The sequence below is a fragment of the Papio anubis genome, chromosome 4 (assembly GCF_008728515.1).
Source record: "Papio anubis isolate 15944 chromosome 4, Panubis1.0, whole genome shotgun sequence".
Taxonomy (NCBI): domain Eukaryota; kingdom Metazoa; phylum Chordata; class Mammalia; order Primates; family Cercopithecidae; genus Papio; species Papio anubis.
Genome location: NC_044979.1, coordinates 42,916,146 through 42,934,127, shown reverse-complemented (window position 1 = coordinate 42,934,127; position 17,982 = coordinate 42,916,146). Strand labels below are relative to the sequence as shown.

The 17,982-nt window shown below is 33.1% G+C and overlaps 1 long non-coding RNA gene across 1 annotated transcript in view; it reads left to right on the top strand.

The window, feature by feature from the left end:
• The first annotated feature begins 2,679 nt into the window (after positions 1 to 2,679).
• The window catches only part of LOC103883187, a 38,177-nt gene continuing 22,874 nt past the window's right edge, over positions 2,680 to 17,982 (top strand). The window contains exons 1-2 of the long non-coding RNA XR_645324.4: positions 2,680 to 2,758; positions 15,253 to 15,292. This is a non-coding gene — a long non-coding RNA (uncharacterized LOC103883187). The remainder of the gene's footprint in view (positions 2,759 to 15,252; positions 15,293 to 17,982) is intronic.

Below are 17,982 nucleotides of genomic sequence, written 5' to 3'. Positions count from 1 at the left end.
TGTTAAGTGAGCAATTATCACAGTGAATAGCATATATCTCAGTTTTTATTTGTAAATAAAATGATTTGGGATAAAATATGGCAAAATATCAATTATGATTTAGATTTGTTTCAATTTCAATTTTTTTATTATCTTTACTTATTTGATTTGTTCCAATTTCTATAAAATGAATATATGTTATTCTGTAATAGTAAAACTTTGCTTTAAAATACATACATATTCTTCTAAGGGGGCACATTCTTTGTTTTTTGTTTTTTGTTTTTTTTTTCAGTGCCTTTTACGTTTTTTATAAATATTCCATCCTATCCACTTAATTTCAGGAGGCTTGGTGAAAGCTACAATATCTCTAGATCATCATGGAATGTCTATGGGATATCACAGAAATTTTATTATTTATAATCATCCCAGCCAAAGGATTTACTTTCCTCAAAGAAGAGTGTTGCATCTTGTCAAGAAGAAAACATTGATTCTATACATAGAAAGTCACATAGTCTCTGCCCAAATGGTCTTAGATCTGCTGAACAACTTCAGCAAAGATTCAGGCTAGAAAATCAATGTACACAACTGAGTTGCATTTCTATACACCAGTAACAACTTGGCTGACAGTCAAATCAAGAATGTGATTTCATTCACAATAGCCACAGAATAAGTAAAATACCTATTAATACAGCTAACCAGGGAAAAGAAAGTACTCTACAATGAAAATTACAAAACATTCCTGGAAGAAGTCAGAGGTGACACAAACAAATGGAAAACATTCCATACTCATGGATAGGAAGAATTAATATTGTTAAAATGCTCATACTGCCCAAAGAAATTTACAGATTCAATGCTATTCCTATCAAACTACCAATGACATTTCTCACAGTATCAGAAAAAAATATATAAAATTTATTTGGAACCAGAAAAGAGCCTAAATAGGCAAAGCAACCCTAAGCAAAAAGAACAAAGTTGGAAACATCATACTACTCAATTTCAAACTATACTACAAGGCTACAGTAACTAAAACAGCATGGTATGGTACAAAAATATACACATAGACCAATGGAAAACGTTAGAGAACCCAGAAATAAAGCTGCACACATACAACCATCTGATCTTTGACAAAGCTGACAATAACAAACAATGGGGAAAGGACTCAGTATTCATATGCGGAAGATTAAAACTGGACCCTCTACCTTTCACTTTATACAAAAATCAACTTAAAATGGATTAAAGACTTAAATGTAAAACCTAAAACTGTAAAAACCCTGGAAGAAAATCTAGGAAATACCTTTCCAGACATTAGCCCTGGCAAAGACTTTATGATGATAACTACAAAAGCAATTGTAACAAAAACAAATATTTACAAGTGAGACCTAAATAGTGAGACCTAATTAAACTACAGAGCTTCTGCACAGCAAAGGAAACTATCAATAGAGTAAACAGACAACCTACAGAATGAGAGAAAACATTTGCTAACTATGCTTCTGACAAAGATCTAATACACAGAATCTATAAGGAACTTAAACAAATCAACAAACAAAAATTAAACAACCCCATTTAAAAATGGGCAAAGAACATGAACAGACAATTCTCAAAAGAAGACACACATGTGGCCAACAAACATATGTAAGAATCCTCAATATCACTAATCAGTAGGGAAATGCAAATCAAAACCACAATTAGATACCATCTCACACCAATTAGAATGGCTATTACTGAAAAAATGAAAAAAATAACAGATGCTGGCAAGGTTGCAGAGAAAAAGGAATGCTTATACACTGCTGATGGGAATGTAAATTAGTTCAGCCACCATGGAAAGCAGTCGGGAGATTTCTCAAAGAACCAAATGGAACTGCTATACCACCCAGCAATGCCATTACTGGGTATACACCCAAAGGAATATAAATCGTTCCATCATAAAGTTACATGTACTCACATGTTCATCACAGCACTATTCACAATACCAAAGACACCGAATCAACCTACATGCCCATCGACAGTGGACTGGATAAAGAAAATATGGTAATATATACCATGAAACACTACACAGCCATAAGAAGGAATGAGGTCATATCCCTTGCAGCAACATGGATGAAGCTGGAGGCCATTATCCTAAGCAAATTAATGCGGGAACAGAAAACCAAGTACCACGTGTTCTCACTTGTAAGTGAGAGCTAACTATTGAGTATACATGCACACGAAGAAGGGAACAATAAACACTAGGGCCTACTTGTGGGTGGAGCATGAGGACTGAAAAACTACCTATTAAGTATCATGCTGGTTACCTGGATGACAAAATTATTTGTACCACAAACTTCCATGGCACACAATTCACCCATGTAACAAACATGCACATATACCCCTTGAACCTAAAATAAAAGTTGGAAAGAAAAAAAGAAGTGCTCCAAAATATGTGAACATGAGAAAACTATCTAAATTGGGATAATATAGCCTCCTATTTAGCAGAATTTTGAAAATTTGTTCCTTCTCATTCCTGAAATTTTAGTCAGGAAAAGGGCTTATTTATCTAAAACTAAAATTTTAGAAAATGTTAAATATAGAAATGCATCACTTAGCAACAGGGGTACTTTCTGAGGAATGCTTCATTAGGTAATTTTGTTGTCATGCCAGCATCATAGAGTGTATTATATCACAAACCTAGATGGTATAGCCTACTACATACCTAAACAGATGGTGTAGTCTACTGCTCCTAGGCTACAAATCTCAATAGCACATTACTGTTCTGAATGCTGTAAGCAGTTGTAATACAATGGTAAGTATCTGTGTATCTACATATCGAAACATAGAAAAGGTACAGTAAAAATGGGGTATTATAATCTTTTAAAACTGTCTTTGTATAGGTTGTCTCTTGTTGACTGAAATGTTAATATTTGGGACTTGACTCCAGTTGTTAACTGGAATTCCCATTGAACAGTTAAGCTGGTGTTCCCATTGATAAATGCATAAGACGACTCTAAGGAAACGGATCCTAACTACTTCATCACGTCCATCTCAGAGGTTTACTTACTTCTCATCAGAAGTTAATAAATAATTTCAATAGGACATCTTACCCTAAAAGAGGTATTTGACCTACTCTATGTCAAATTTATTTTTTTTAGTGACACCTTAGACCTTTATCTTTCATTTAACTTCCTTTCCCTGATGTTTCAATACATTTTACCTATATTGTTTTGATGTACTTTAATGGCTTTTGAACAGGTTTTATTTGTGGATGAACTGACTTTAACTCACCATGCTTTAATTAGTTTCTTTAATACATTACTTTACTTGTCTTTCAGCAAAGACAAGTTAATAACAATTAATTGCCTTAATTTATTTCTTATTTTATTATATTTCTTCTTCTTATTCAACTTATTCAAAATGAGTCGAAAATATGCTAACCATGATACTCAAAGTGAGATTACTCCTAATTAGAGGCTACATGTGGTATACTGAGATTGGGGGGACTTTTGAAAATAATGTAAGTATTATACCTAATTATGGGCTCCACTTTTTAAAAAAATACTTCAGTAGAAGAAAACTCAGATTCTGTGTTCAGATTTCAAGGAAAATTAAGCAACTTTACCAAGACAGCAAATGAGATGAAATTAAGCATTTCATTTCTCAAATTATTAATTTAGTAATAGGCACTAACTTCATTGCTCTCTGATTATTGGCAAAGCCAAGATGTGCATTTTCTCCCTTTGAACACTGTATTAATGAAATTGGAGGTTGTGTGTCTTATGCAATGTATGTTCTGCAACATTTTGAAAGCTTAGCTGGGAATCCCTGTGGTGCTGACTGAAGGGAAAAAAGGAAGCAAAGTCTTCTCTAGTTTTTAAAAACCAGAAGTATTTTTCAGAAGTCATGTATGAAATAAACTGCTTATGAGAAAATGACTGTAATGCTGCCTCAGTTTTCAGTGATAGAGGGATCTGTTTAAAACATTCTGACATAAAAAATAAATCAGCTTTAACTTCAATTATTAAGAGCTAAAGTAGCATTCTTTGATAGAAAGGGGTGGGTTTCTGGCATTTCAATGATAAATATGTATGAAAATAGTTGTGTCACCATGGAAACTAAGGCCTCACCAATTTTTTTTTTTTTTTTTAACACAAGGCAAATAGTATAATAGAAACTTGGGATATCTAAAAACAAATTGATGAAGACCAACTACTGTTAGAGTGTTTTGTCTTCTTAAATTTTTTGCATTTCTTGGTCTTTAGCATTCATTTTAAGTTCTGAAGAATATGTTCAGATTTTCTTCAAGTCATTTTTGAGATTTCAAGCATTTTAATGAATATTTTTAAATAAGCATTGATGCAATATAGTTGCATTAGTAACTAGTGTCTGTTTGAAACTTTGAATAGCATCACTCTGAAGAAATCAAATAGGTATTTTTTTCAGAGTGACACAAACTCTCTTATAGGCATTTAGGCAAATATCTTTTATTTTTCTCCTTTAGTTTTTGTTTCCTATGAGTAAATTCTGGATAGGAGGCAATGAAGATTGTATCTGAATGCAGTGATGTTTTTGCTGTGACAAATTTTACAAATACTTTCTGGAGTTTCTGATATAGCTTGTCCCCTGGCTGTTTTAGATGGGAACACCTCTTGCTAGGAGCCAATATATTTCATATTGCCTGCTTCCCTAAAACCACGAAATTTAATCATTTTAATAACTTAATGTTAAAGATACGTATATTTAAATGAAGGCTATTGCATGCAATTCAAATATACTTTCCTACATAAGAGGAAGTGTTAGTGAGAGAAAAGAGCCCTGACCCAAGATATCCAAATCTCTTATCCTTGTTCCATTTTTTTTTTTTTTAGCAGCAATTTTGCTTTGGAAAAACCTTTTCATCTCTCTGAGTCGTGCTTTTCATGTTTATAAAATGGAACTCATTATATATGCACATGTCCGGGATTATTTTGAGAATCGTAGTTTATTTGGAAAAAACTTCTAAATATCAAAAATTATATTCAAAATATAAGGTGAAATAAGTTTTATTACAGCTAAGAAAACCACCTAGTTTAAATTTTGCATAATATTAATACATGATGACATTAGTTTATAACTCACAAAGTACACCTAAGTGGGCTTATGGCAACACCAAAATATCTGGTTCAAAAGTAACATTTTACATAAAGCATATTTTAAAATAAAATCTCACCTGCTTACTTGTTTATTATTTATTTTGTTCAGCCATCAGAGTTATTAGGGGTTATGGAGTTATCATTGCACTGTTCAGTATACATCTTCAAACTGAAAAATCATTGAGTTAAACTCTTACCGTAAGAGAGTGATTTACCTGATTGATACTAATGCTGTTTCAATGAGCAATGAAAAATATTTGACATAACTGGACATCGAATATCTTTAAACACATAAATGAAATGTGTATCAGTAATAAAGAACAACGAAAAATATTCCAATCTTATAGAACATGGCTCTATCAATGTGTGTCGTCTGAAGAGGTTCCTACTTCTTTCACAGCATTCCCCCCATCTTACAGTTCAGGGCTACTGCACACACAATAATTATAACTGGTGCCACACAAAGTATCTTGGGTCCTGCCTGGTGTTACTTTGTAAAAGTTTCTCAACTTCTCATGTAAGGGTGTAAAGCTTCTCCAACTTTAAGTGAATCTTTAGAGCTGGAGAAGGATTCACTTAACCCACAGTTCAGAGGAACACTTATACACTGACAGAGGCATTAAAACAGCACCAAACAATACATTGTTTACCCTAGTGTAGAAACTGGTTTACTTCCGCATAAAGAATTTCTTTCTCAGTAGTTTTAAAGAGTTTTTACATACGAAACAAAATTATAAAATACATGATTTCATATCTTTCTCATGTAAAAATGATGAAGAACATTTATATACTGAAATATTTTGAAAACTTTTTCTTTGCGACACAGCATTCAAAATAATTCTCTTAGTTTCACGGTACTAAGTCTAACGGAGCACTTGAAAAACCTCAGCATTTTAACATAGTTAGGAGGCCTAATTAGGTCTGATTGATTCACAGTCTCAGTCACCATTAAAAAATACTTCTGGAATAGACTCCGACAAGAAATATGCCCATCTCCAAATGGGCTAACTAATCTTATATTACTGATTTTTCAGACAGTCGTATTTATTTCAATGGGGGAGAAAATAGTAATTTCCTTTTATTGGACAGATTTATATGTTTTTAAATTCTGTACCTCTTTAGGTAAGTCACAATATTTCTACTTTCATAGCTATGCTCATATACTTTCTGGAAAATGGACACATTTATTTTCAAAATAAATTTTCCTTTATGCTTCCTCGGATTGGTTCCTATTGTAAGTAAAGCTATATATTATTGGGAATATTTAAAAACAAGAACTGATGGGATAATTTTTCTCTTGAATGAACATATTCAATTATAAAAAGATATATATAAACCATGTACTTATACATTTAAGTATTGTGTCTTATTTATTATGAAAATTTAAACCTCAGCCACTTTTAATAGCAAACAATAAGGAACTGCTTGTGCACGTTCATTTATTTTTACTATAACAGACTAGAATATTATGGTCAATGTATACACAAAAGTAAACATTTAGATAAAATAAAAACAAATGAAAATCATCCTCAAATCTAGATTATTTCCTACACAATGACTAAAATCCTAAACTTTATAATTATCCAGACATTGTTAGTAATAGCATCAAATGTCACGCAGATATAGCAGGCTCTTAGTAGTTTCCTGCAAAGAGTAACACTATATAAATACTGCCACCCTACCTCAATAAGTTAATTTTCTACTAGGCAGTAAAGAGTTCTAGTTATGCACTTCCCCCCCTACAAATACAGATTTTAAGGCTTTTCTGAAAAGTCACACACAAATCTTTGAATTCTTGTGAGGAAAAAAACCACTAGAATTTCTTATCAAATTTCATTAATGCCATATTTTAAGTTTTAACGATTATTTCTTATAGTAATTTTTGTAGCATTAATTTATTTAACAAAACCTATTAGGTTTTAATAGACTCAAATGTCAGTAGGCAAGAAAAGGCTAACAGCCAAAGTAAGTTTAAAGAACTTCACAAACCTATGTACTGACTTTTTTAAAACATGATTACAATTAAATAGTGTGGGACTTACAAAATAGCAAGTCCTTTTAAAAAAGAAACAGTTTTAAATATGACATTTAAGCTTTTCTTAAAAACCCCCAAATTACATATAGTAAATAACCAATAATCCCTTATGCCATGAAATGCTCTCATCCCCACCTCCACCAATTTAGTTGTATTCTGTGTCTGCACAATTTATCACAAGAGGTGAAAGGTGAGAGATGAGGAGTGACTCAATGAAAATCTATCACAACTAAGAAGAAAGGAAGTTCAAAATATACTACAATGCTTTGGTACCTAAGTATGTCAGATATCTTTAGAAAATAATAGAAAAAATATACCTTTAGAGAATAATAGAAGAAAAAGGTGACTCAAACTCTAAGTATGAAATTATTACCTATTTATCTGTTATTAATGATTTCTTTCAAAGTTGCATTTCTAAATACCATACTGTTTATAATTATTATTATTTAAGAAACAGAGGATTAAATTACTCAAATGGAGATTTAGATTTTTACACTGTATTTATTTGAAGGAAAACTCTGCCTGCAAATGTATGCAAAGAGAGATGAAAGCCAGGCTAACAATAGAGCTAGATAATCTATGGTGTGAATCAAGGGGCATGGGGTAGCTAAATTTTTCTAAAGTGTCAATGATCCATCTTTGCCCCATTTTATTTAAGAGGTGAATGGCCATTAAAATTTTCTGAGAGCAGGGCAGAGAGAGAGAGTGGAGTGGGAAAAAAATTGTATGAAGAGAGAAAGCGTAAGAATCCATCAAGTCTGAAGTTTTAAGAAGGGTATTCAAGAGAAAGCTGAGGTCCTTAAAAATAAATTTTGCTTATTTCAAGCTCTTCTGAGGTTTGATTTTCTCCTACCTTCTCTTCAAGAATGCATCTACTGGCTTCTTGACAGTAGAATGACATTGCGCATGTTGATTTACCTCAACATACTTCGTTTACATCATCAAACATGGAATACACAACCACAGGCATTCTTTTGTACCTATTTACATGAGTAAGTTATCAACCAATCATGTTTTGGCATATTTGAACTGAGAATTAGAAAACAGAAGATGAACCAAAAAGAGATTTTTTTGATACCAGATCCCCAGGGAATCAGGAGCAGAGCATTGGTATCAACAATCATACAAATAAGCAATTTTAAGGAAAATTTTAAAATCAGAATTGGGCTGTGAAACTGTTACTATTTCTGTGATAATTATTGAACACAATGCTCTCAGTTTGTCTTTTGGTTTAATTTTTAAAATATTTGTGTATTTGAGATCAGTGTGTTCTTTTCCATTTTTCTGCAGACATCTTTTTCTTTATGAAACTTTTCAGAACACAAAATGCAACTTGTAAATAATTTTGGTTTGGCAAAGCCTCATATGCGCTAACAGGTTACATACTGTTCTGATTAGACACACTGAACATGCTACTCAATATGTAGACATGTTTCAACTCACACTGACAGCTGATGTATAATTTACTATGCTCACTGCTCAAGGCATTTGTACTAGTTCAATTTTCATATTTATTTATGCCAAAATTTTGTTGTAAACAAAGCAATTTAAATGATGTATCAGATGGCTACTGACAAAGAGTTTTTAAAAATCTGTTGACATGTACTTTAAAAGAAAAAACTCACATACATATGCCAAAATTTTATGAAAATAAAGGACGTCTTTTTTAAAAAATAAAATAAAGTCAGTGGCATTCTACAATATGTTTTCTGTACCATTTTAGTTATCTACCAAACTGAAAGAAGTGTCAACAAGATGGTGCAAACATTTTCTTCAGAAAAATAATCTTTGTCCATTAAGAAAAAAGGTCCTTTCAAGAATGAAAAGCCTAATTTTTCAGTTTACAAGTCAGAGCTATGGTTTAAGTACCCATTGCACTTCCATGGACAAACTTGTAAATATCTAACCTGTGAACAGTCATTGCACAAGCAGGATAATGTGCTATTTTACCTTAACAACGATTTGTAAGTCACTCCATTAAGGGAAACACTTGTTAAAAGCTTAATGGTCAGAGAAAAAAACATGGAAAGTTTCAAAAGGAAAACAAAAACCCATATCTGGGTTTGTCTTTTAAATTGCATCCATACCCTGACTGGCCACACAAAAAGAGACTGAGCTTTGGCCTAGGCAATAACTCGAATCTTTTCAGTGTAGGGAGAACCATTGTTGATCCATATCTTACTGGCATTTTTATCTCTGATCAGGGATTACTACAATTTATAATTTAATATTGGGAGGGGACACCTGAATAGATTTACTCCCCTCCCATGGCAGACAGTATATATATATTCATATATATATATATATGAATTAAGAAGCACATACTTCAAAAATCACTAAGACATATTTACATTGTCTTCCAAGTGGTTTTCATTGACCTCATGAAACTCATCCAGGATTTAAAATGGAAGATGTGAACAAAAGTTAAGCAAATAACTTTCTAAAATGTCACAGGAGAATGAAGGAGAAAGGAATTTATAAAATGATTAAAAGATAGAGGGAGAAATAATGAAAAAAGGGGAAAGAAATGCAAAAATGTTTTGGAGGGAATTGCAGGTTGTTTTTTCTTACTCCAAACCATATTCCAAGTATTCTAATTATTAAGACTACAATGAAATCTAAAATAAACTGTATCAAACCAATTGCATTTCTTATAATTCCCTAGTAACTAATAGAAAAAAAAACATATAATGTTTACCTAAAGGTTACTGAGACAAGAAATGTAATGTTATTTTTTAAAGTTTGGAAATTGCATATAATGGGTTTTTGCCCATAATATATTCAACATCAGGATGCCAATAATTTGTCTGAATAAAAGTGCCTTGATAAACGTATGGAAATATAGTCATCAACTACCCTGCATATGGAGATATGTAGACAAAGGACCTCATAAAGATGCAATACACTATTCATTTCAAGAAAAAACAAAAATGTTCCTTCATTTCTAATTTATCTTGTAGAAAATTTCAGCTTCCTTGTTTTAATAACAATTTATATTACTATCTCTTTTTTCAAAATTATACTCTGAAATGCACAAGTTTGACAATGAATTAATGTCAACAAGTTGTCTTGGAAAGGAAAAAAAAGAAAAAGAGAAGCTATCACTTAATGTAGAACCATTTTTCATTGCTCTAATTTTGCTAATTTATTTGGTCTAAATGGGTGTTATTGATTGAGTCAATGCATCCTCATTAATTAGAAGATGCTGAATTAAATTTAAAAAACCACCTGAAGCCACAAATATTAGTTCATAAGCTACAAACAGAAACATTAAGAAAACATACTTTAAGGAACATAGTATCCACTGATAGATAGAAAAAAAAAAAACCTTCTTGCTTTGAATGTCTATTCTAAGAATCCATCTTTTCTAAAGATAGTACTTCTTTTTACATTCCCTTAAAATGAGACAATGAATATTCTGTAAAACAAAAGTTTTTCCGTAAGAAAATAACATTATCATGTTTTTCACCCTCAAAACATTTAGAATCTACATATCTCCATGGTGTATACACTCTGGATACAATGCTACTAAGCTGCTGTTTGTTTGTTTTTAAACAATTAGGACTTCTTCTCAACTACCAGAATAATACAGTCATTTAGGGGTCCTACAGTAGTCACTTAACCTCTTTGAACAAGTCTCTTCAACAGTAAAATGAAAAAAAAAATGGTCTCTGAAACTCCTTTTGGAACTAAAATTCCACGAGTCTGTGATGTGTACACTATCATCTCAGCCATTTGAACTGCCCAAACAGCTCACCTGAATGTGCTTTTATTGAAGCGCCTGTCACTAACACAAAGAGCCCAGAACTTTGGAAACATATCTGTTCAATTTAGTAACTCCTGTAAAAAAAAAAAATTCTAGTCAATCCCATATTTGATTTCACTGATTTTTTTCATTAATTGATCAGTAATTCAGTTAAAATAGTTGAAGCGGTTAAGTGTTAAATGTGCAGATTCAGTCAGCAAATACATAATATAACGGAATTGGTGTTGAAAGAAAAACATGTGCTTAACTGCTTAATAAATTACAGTTGGAGGAGGAGGTGTCAGGTAAATTCTTTGGGTAGCAGAGTAAAGTTTCAATAATGTAAATAATGCATTGTCTATTTTCTGCTCCCATTATAGTACAGTTTCTGATTCTCAAAACTGTTGTCTGACAGGTCTGTGTTCTCCTGGCCAGGTTGTGGTACATTTCGCAGCTTGTCAAATTTCCTCGCTTCCTCGTGCCCTTTTTCATTCTACAGTATTGCTCTGTGCTTACCCACTGTATCCGTTCATGCAGACATACTCTACTTTCAGTATAACACTAAAATTGATTTGCTAGGTGCTCCTTTGCTTCCTCACATTTCACATCTTCCCATTGAATTTCTTGTGTCAAGAACACAGCTCTGTCTTTTTACTTCCATCCTCAGAAACCTGAACACTCTTTGGGTTTTCTGAATATTTTAATAGCTTTGTGACTGATGTCAGTGTGTTTTATTCTGCAGTACTTTGTTCAATGCAATTTTGTATTATGTTTTGAGAGTACCCTACATTATTTTCATTTTAGATTCCGTCTGTTTAAAAATTATTCCTGGTCTTTTCACAATAGTTAATGGCAAAAGCCTTTTTCTTTCTTTTTTTTTTTTTTTTTTTTTTTTTTTTTTTGGTAGAAAGCAGTTTCTAATTAGTATTTTCTTCAGAAAACACATATTAAAAACAGAAAACTCTATAATATATTATAGATTTGTCCAAAGTTAATAGTCTATTTTCTGTACAAGGACTAGAGCAGGAAACAGCAAAACACTAAATAATCCTACACAAATTTTAAAAAGTGTGTGTATGTGTGTGTCTTTTACTGCAAAAGTGAGAGAAATGAATGTAAAATGGTTCAGGCTTACAATTACATGATCTAAGTTGACACTGGATCTTAGATGTTCTCGGGAGAGTTCAAAGCCTGACCATTTAGTGCTCGTTGATAAAGCACATTTATTTTAGCATATTTTTTTAACTGGTCAAATTTTGAGACTTCTGGAAGTGTAGGTGAAAGTTCAAAGTTCTTTACTAAAGTGTAGCCATTGTGTAATAAAATACCCAAGATGATTCATTCAGTCAACCTAATATCTACTAATCAAGAAGGAGAACAAGCTAAGGAGGTATTATATCTTTCTCTAGCATAACATGTTAAGTGCAGCATTCCAATCTAAAAGGTAGAATTGTTCCTTTGAGTAAAATAATTAATGAACCCAACAAAAGGAAAGCTGTTACGAGAGAGACCTCTAGTGGAAAGAAACGTGCGTCCCTTGGAAAGAGGTTTTATTGTTCATGCTTCATCTGAAAAACGGAGCTCACAAACGCTATTTGAGACAGTGTCCACAAAGCAGAAAACTTAAATTCCTCTTTAATGCTTAGAACATGCTGTTTGTCCAAGCAAATAACGCTTTTCAGAGTGGAGTCAACAACGTGCTTGAGAGAGTCGTAACTCCTTAGATATCAGATTTTGAAAAACAAGTTACAGATGTCTAAGAAGAAAGACAAGATTTGTAAAAGGGGGCAGCCAGAATTTGGAGACCCTGCATTTTCTAGGCACTGGAGCCCTTTATTTGTTTATGGACGCATTACTTAAATTGTAGGTAACTTTTTATGTATAAAAGTCTCAAAGCACTTTTCTGTGGAGGGGGGTGAGGCCGGGAATAGAAGGACTTTCCACTTTCCACAAATCATAAATTTAGTAATAAAACACATTAATATGAATTCAGAATTATTTATAAGGAAAACGGCAAAAAGGTCCATGATACGCAGAGTAGAGAAACACCCAAGTACAGGTTATTTCAAGAAAACCGTTGTTTCTGGATTATAGAGTATTTCATTTGACTAATACTCCTTAGAAGATCAGTCCTCTCTTGTTCTCCACACAATTGCATTTAATTCCTCTTCTGATGTATAATCTAATTTTAACGCTTATTAAAAATTTTCTGCTTTCAACAACGTTAATGGTAAATAAGAAAATTAAAAAATGTTTTCTAAATACAGATCTAGCACTAAATACCAGAGAAATCTGAGTCTACTCATTGTGTTTTTAGAATAGGTAGTAATATAACTTCTAATTTAAACGACTGTAGTTCAGAGAGACACTGTAAACCTGAGCTACATAACTTATAAAAGTGTTCCAGGCATAATGAAGAAAGTAAGAGAAGTTAGTAAGCCAAACATACAGGGTTAACTCAGCATTGAAATATGGTCACAATTGTTAAGAAATACAGCTTTGGGAACCAGTTACGATAATAATTTCTGAAATTCTATTCTATAATAATGACAAATGTTACATATCCTTCTTTAAAAATTAGCTATAATAGAACTTTAGTGTTTATTATTGTTCAGCTGTATCATCCAAATTTAGGAAAAGAGTATTTTGTAAGGCTATTTTTATTTTCAGTGTCAGTCCCTAGTTTTCTTATACATTTTTAATTCTGCCTATTGTATTTGATAACACTTTCTTCAATTTCTCCTCAGGATTATGAAATTTTAGAGCCTATTTGCAGGGCAAGTTATTCACAGCCCTTATATTCCTAATACTAATATATCTCAGTTAATGCTGAAGAGGTTCTATCTTTTCACTCTTACCAAAGTCTGAGCATCCTATGAAATAGGACATCATTATTCTGAAAAAGTGTAGAACATGAATCTCTTCAAGTTTGGGCCGGTGGCTGGCAGCCACTTAAATGAGAATTGGTAATAGGGTGGTGGGAAGGTGCACAAAGGAGTTAGAGGATGTCACACAAACTTTATTTCCCTGACTTTGTTTCCCATTTAGAATGGAGCTTTATTCAGAAAAAGTAAACCAGCTTTAAATTTTGAAGGCTTTGGAAAATACTTTTTTTGTTTACATTTAAAAATAAATATAATGGCTAAAAGAATGCTTCCCATGAAAGCAAAGCATAAGGAAACATATTTATCCACCTTCCTTTCTGATTATTTCTTCTTTAAAAGAGATTGAATCACATTCCTAGGTCGCCATGTGTTCTTTAAGTGAAACTGCACGTTTCCGTTTATAACTATCTCCCCCAACCATGTAGAACACTGACTCTATCAGCATATGCCCTGCCTGAATGGTTTCCTTGCACTCTTTCCCATCCTCACCCTTCTTGCTCCTCAAAAAGTTAATTTTCATAAGCACCTAGGGATGTGAGAGTGAAGGTAAACTCTTCAGAGTTTTCCAGAATTCTCAGTGGGGGAAGAAAAGTCAGTTTGGTTTGGCCAAGGGACTGAAATGCAAATGGCTCCCCGCTCTCCACATTGTGCCATATTTGAGGGCGTCATACACACACACACACACACACACACACACACACGTGAAAGAAAAGAACTCTGCAAGTAGAATTTCATTCTTATTTTAGGTAAGTTGCAGACATCTGTCTTAATTATTAATATTTATATGCTTACTGTTGACTTTCATGTTTCTCTTTTGAGAGCAAATGACTGGGGAAAAAAGAAACTTAGGAGAAAGAGAATCAGAATTCTGCACCAAATATGTGAATTCTTTTTACTTTTGCTTTCCACATTGGAGCTACCGTTTTTGTACATCCTCTTATGGTTTGCAACACATTCGTTCAAAATTTATAATTCCCCTATCCTTCAATGCATCCTCACCCTTATTCCCATTCCGACAGCGATGAACCACCAAGTGCCAGCACAAAGAAGCATTCCAATGAAAAACAAACAAAAACCATTGAAGTGGCACTCAAATGACCTGAGTTCTCATCTCTGCAATGCTGGATAGTTGGCTCTGATCTGCCAGTAAATAGGTCATCTTAGTAGGTCCCCAGCTTTTCTCTGCTTTAGTTTCTCTGTCTGTAACATGAAGATACCAGTATTTCCCCTATCCAAATTTTGATGTTAAGATAAAATACTTTGAAGAAATACAAATACAAAGTAACATCATGCATCTGAAAATGAAGACAGCAGCTGTGGGATACTGTTTTAAAAATTCCTCTGGCTAATAGATTTGATAGTTATACCTGAAATTCCTCTAGCTTAGATTCTGTATCTGTTGCTTTGGGATCTTACTGTTGTCACACAAATGACTAACGCTGAATTGTGAGTTAAGACTAAGCAGAACTTTCAACTGACCTATTTGTGCTTTTTTCCCTTCAACAGTAATGTATCTGTGGCCAACGCTCAACATAACTTCCAGCAGGTAAGTGATTTTGTGTTCCAGATGCAATTACACCAAGAGGGGCTCAGATTTCCAACTCCCGACTGTTCTAGGCTTTTTATCCTCAAAGAATTTCAGAATGAAGAAGGTCCTGTGAGGTCATCTGGTCCATTCATACAACAGTAATTATTTAAGCACCTACTAAGTAAGCATAGTTTTCTCTGGTTTTCATCAAGAACATTTTTGGGAGGAGAACACTTCCTGAGATGTAAGTTTTTATAACCATATCTTAATCAATTTAAGATTTTTCGCAATAGTTAAACATTAGACTCACCTTTCCTTTCTCCTGAAAAATCACAAAGATCAGTCGATAAGGGGTTTATGGAAGGTCATTGTTTTGAGATCAAATGTATGGAAATAGGAAACTGAGGTTGTTCACCTATCCTACCTATACAATATGGACTTACCCTTCTTACTAAGGTATGTTATTTAAAAAGTATCTTCTAACTCTAAAAACCCTCACTTTTTTGTTCATATGGCAAAATTCACAGGAATTTAAAAATAACATATATTAGTGTGAGCTTGAATTTGTGTCTGAATAGTTATGCATATGTTTGCACACAGAAAAGAAGAAATAGAGAAATTACCAGATATGTGATTAATATAACACTGCTGAAGTTGTGCAGGTATAATTTCAAATTGTGTTATAACATATTACCATATGTCCATCCCCTCTCCTAGATTATGAGTCTTCTAAGAGCAAAGGTCATATTCTCTGTAGCTCTAGTTTTCTGAATTTATTCATTCATGCATTCATTCAGCATTTATTGAACATTTGCTTTGTCCCAGATGTAGTGTTAAGTGTATAAATTTTTGTACAAAAATGATTACAACATGATCCTAACCTTAAAAGAGCTCATGGTCTAATGGAAATAAAATAATATTCTATAATTTTGGCAACTATAGAGTTTGAAAAGCACATTTACTTCCACGATATCCTTTGAACTTTAACAACTGTGTGAGGTTGGTATAATTATCCCTATTCTTACAAATGAGGAAAGTGAGTTTCACAGAGGTTAATTATGTTGCTTCAGGTCACTCAGCTAATCAATGGCAGACCATGGGCTCCAGCCTTCTCACTCCAAATTCTGTGGGTGCATAATCAACACTACTACGAATCTAACAATACAATGTAAGATCTCTTTTAGTGAAAGAGATCGTTTAGTAAAAGAGATCTTACATTGTATTGTTGGATTGTTAGTTGCCTTGCTGCTTTCTCTTCTGATCAAATGAAAATATGTATAAGACATCTCCCTAAACATCTGTGTTAAATCAATTCCATCAGTAAATTACAGGGAATCAAAACTGAAACTCCTGATCTAACCAGCTGAATTGTGAACATAGAGTCTTTCAAAATAAATCAAAATATTCACATACCCTCAAAAATTTAGTACCACAAATCTGATTCAGTCCATTTCAACAGCCAGAGAAACTGCTTTTGTGCATACAGCATTGCATGCAATAGAAGGATACATTAGTACTTGCCCTCATGGTTCCAGTTCAAAGAATTACTGTGCCAGAAGTTGTTTCCTCTGTTAAGGGTCCAAGAAAATCTGATTCTTGTTAGTATCACTTCCTATACATAGAGAAGGTAGGAGAATGCTGCTTTGATTCAATCCAGTCTACACATCGCACTGTGCCTGCCAGGCTGAGTTTGTATTAAAAAGAGGAAAAAAGAATAACATATTACTCAAAAAGCTTTTGTGTTGCCATCAGAGGTGGGGTGGTGCTGGGGGTAGGGTGATGATGGGATCCTGTGTGTACTGAAGAAATATTATAAAGAATCATTTAAGACAATCAGACTACCTGATATGCATGTTAATTAGAGAAAACAATAGATCGAACCAGATAAAAATTGTCTGAGGAATTATCAAGTGAGGAATCATTTAAACAAAGTGTTACATTTTAAAAAGTCAACCTGACTGATCTTGTTTGGTAGCCCATGTAGAAAGTTCTGTGAATCTCATCTTGAACTTTGGGTCTATTTTATTCTCAGGCATAGCTATACTATAAGCAAGGGCATCTGTGACCCATATTTGAATCATAAGCTTCCCCTTCTGCCTATTTCTTTTACATTTTCCCCAAGAAAGGTTTAGGATAAAATCATGTTTAAGTTGATTGAAAATAATGTGACACGGGAATGTCTTAGTATCCCAAGTTGAAGACCAGCAAGCTAGAGATCACAGATCAAGCATAATTCTGCTGCTATGAATGATGTTTATTAGTGTACTCATTCATTAATTTATTTATCCATTCTAAAATTTTTTATTCAACATTTTTCCTGGGGTTATAACAAAGATGAAGCATAGTTTTTTTTCTCTGTAGAAATCCACAGCTTAGTGAGGTAAGAAAGACAAATGAAATTATCTCTTTTAGTAAAAGCGTAACAGCTAATATTAAAGATGAGAGTCAAAATGAAGATAACAGAGGTCAAGCATCTGATGAGGGTATAATGGTGAGATGATTATCATGTCCTAACAGGGAGAAACAATACATGGCTCATCTTTATTATGTACAGTGCCTAGAAGAGTTTCTGGTACATGGAAGACAATGAATGCTGAGTGAATGAATGAATGAATGAATGAATCAATCAATCAACATTGTAGATGAAATTCTCAAAGAATTTAAAAAAGGTCAATTTTTCTGGCTCCTATGAACAAATAATTGTTAAG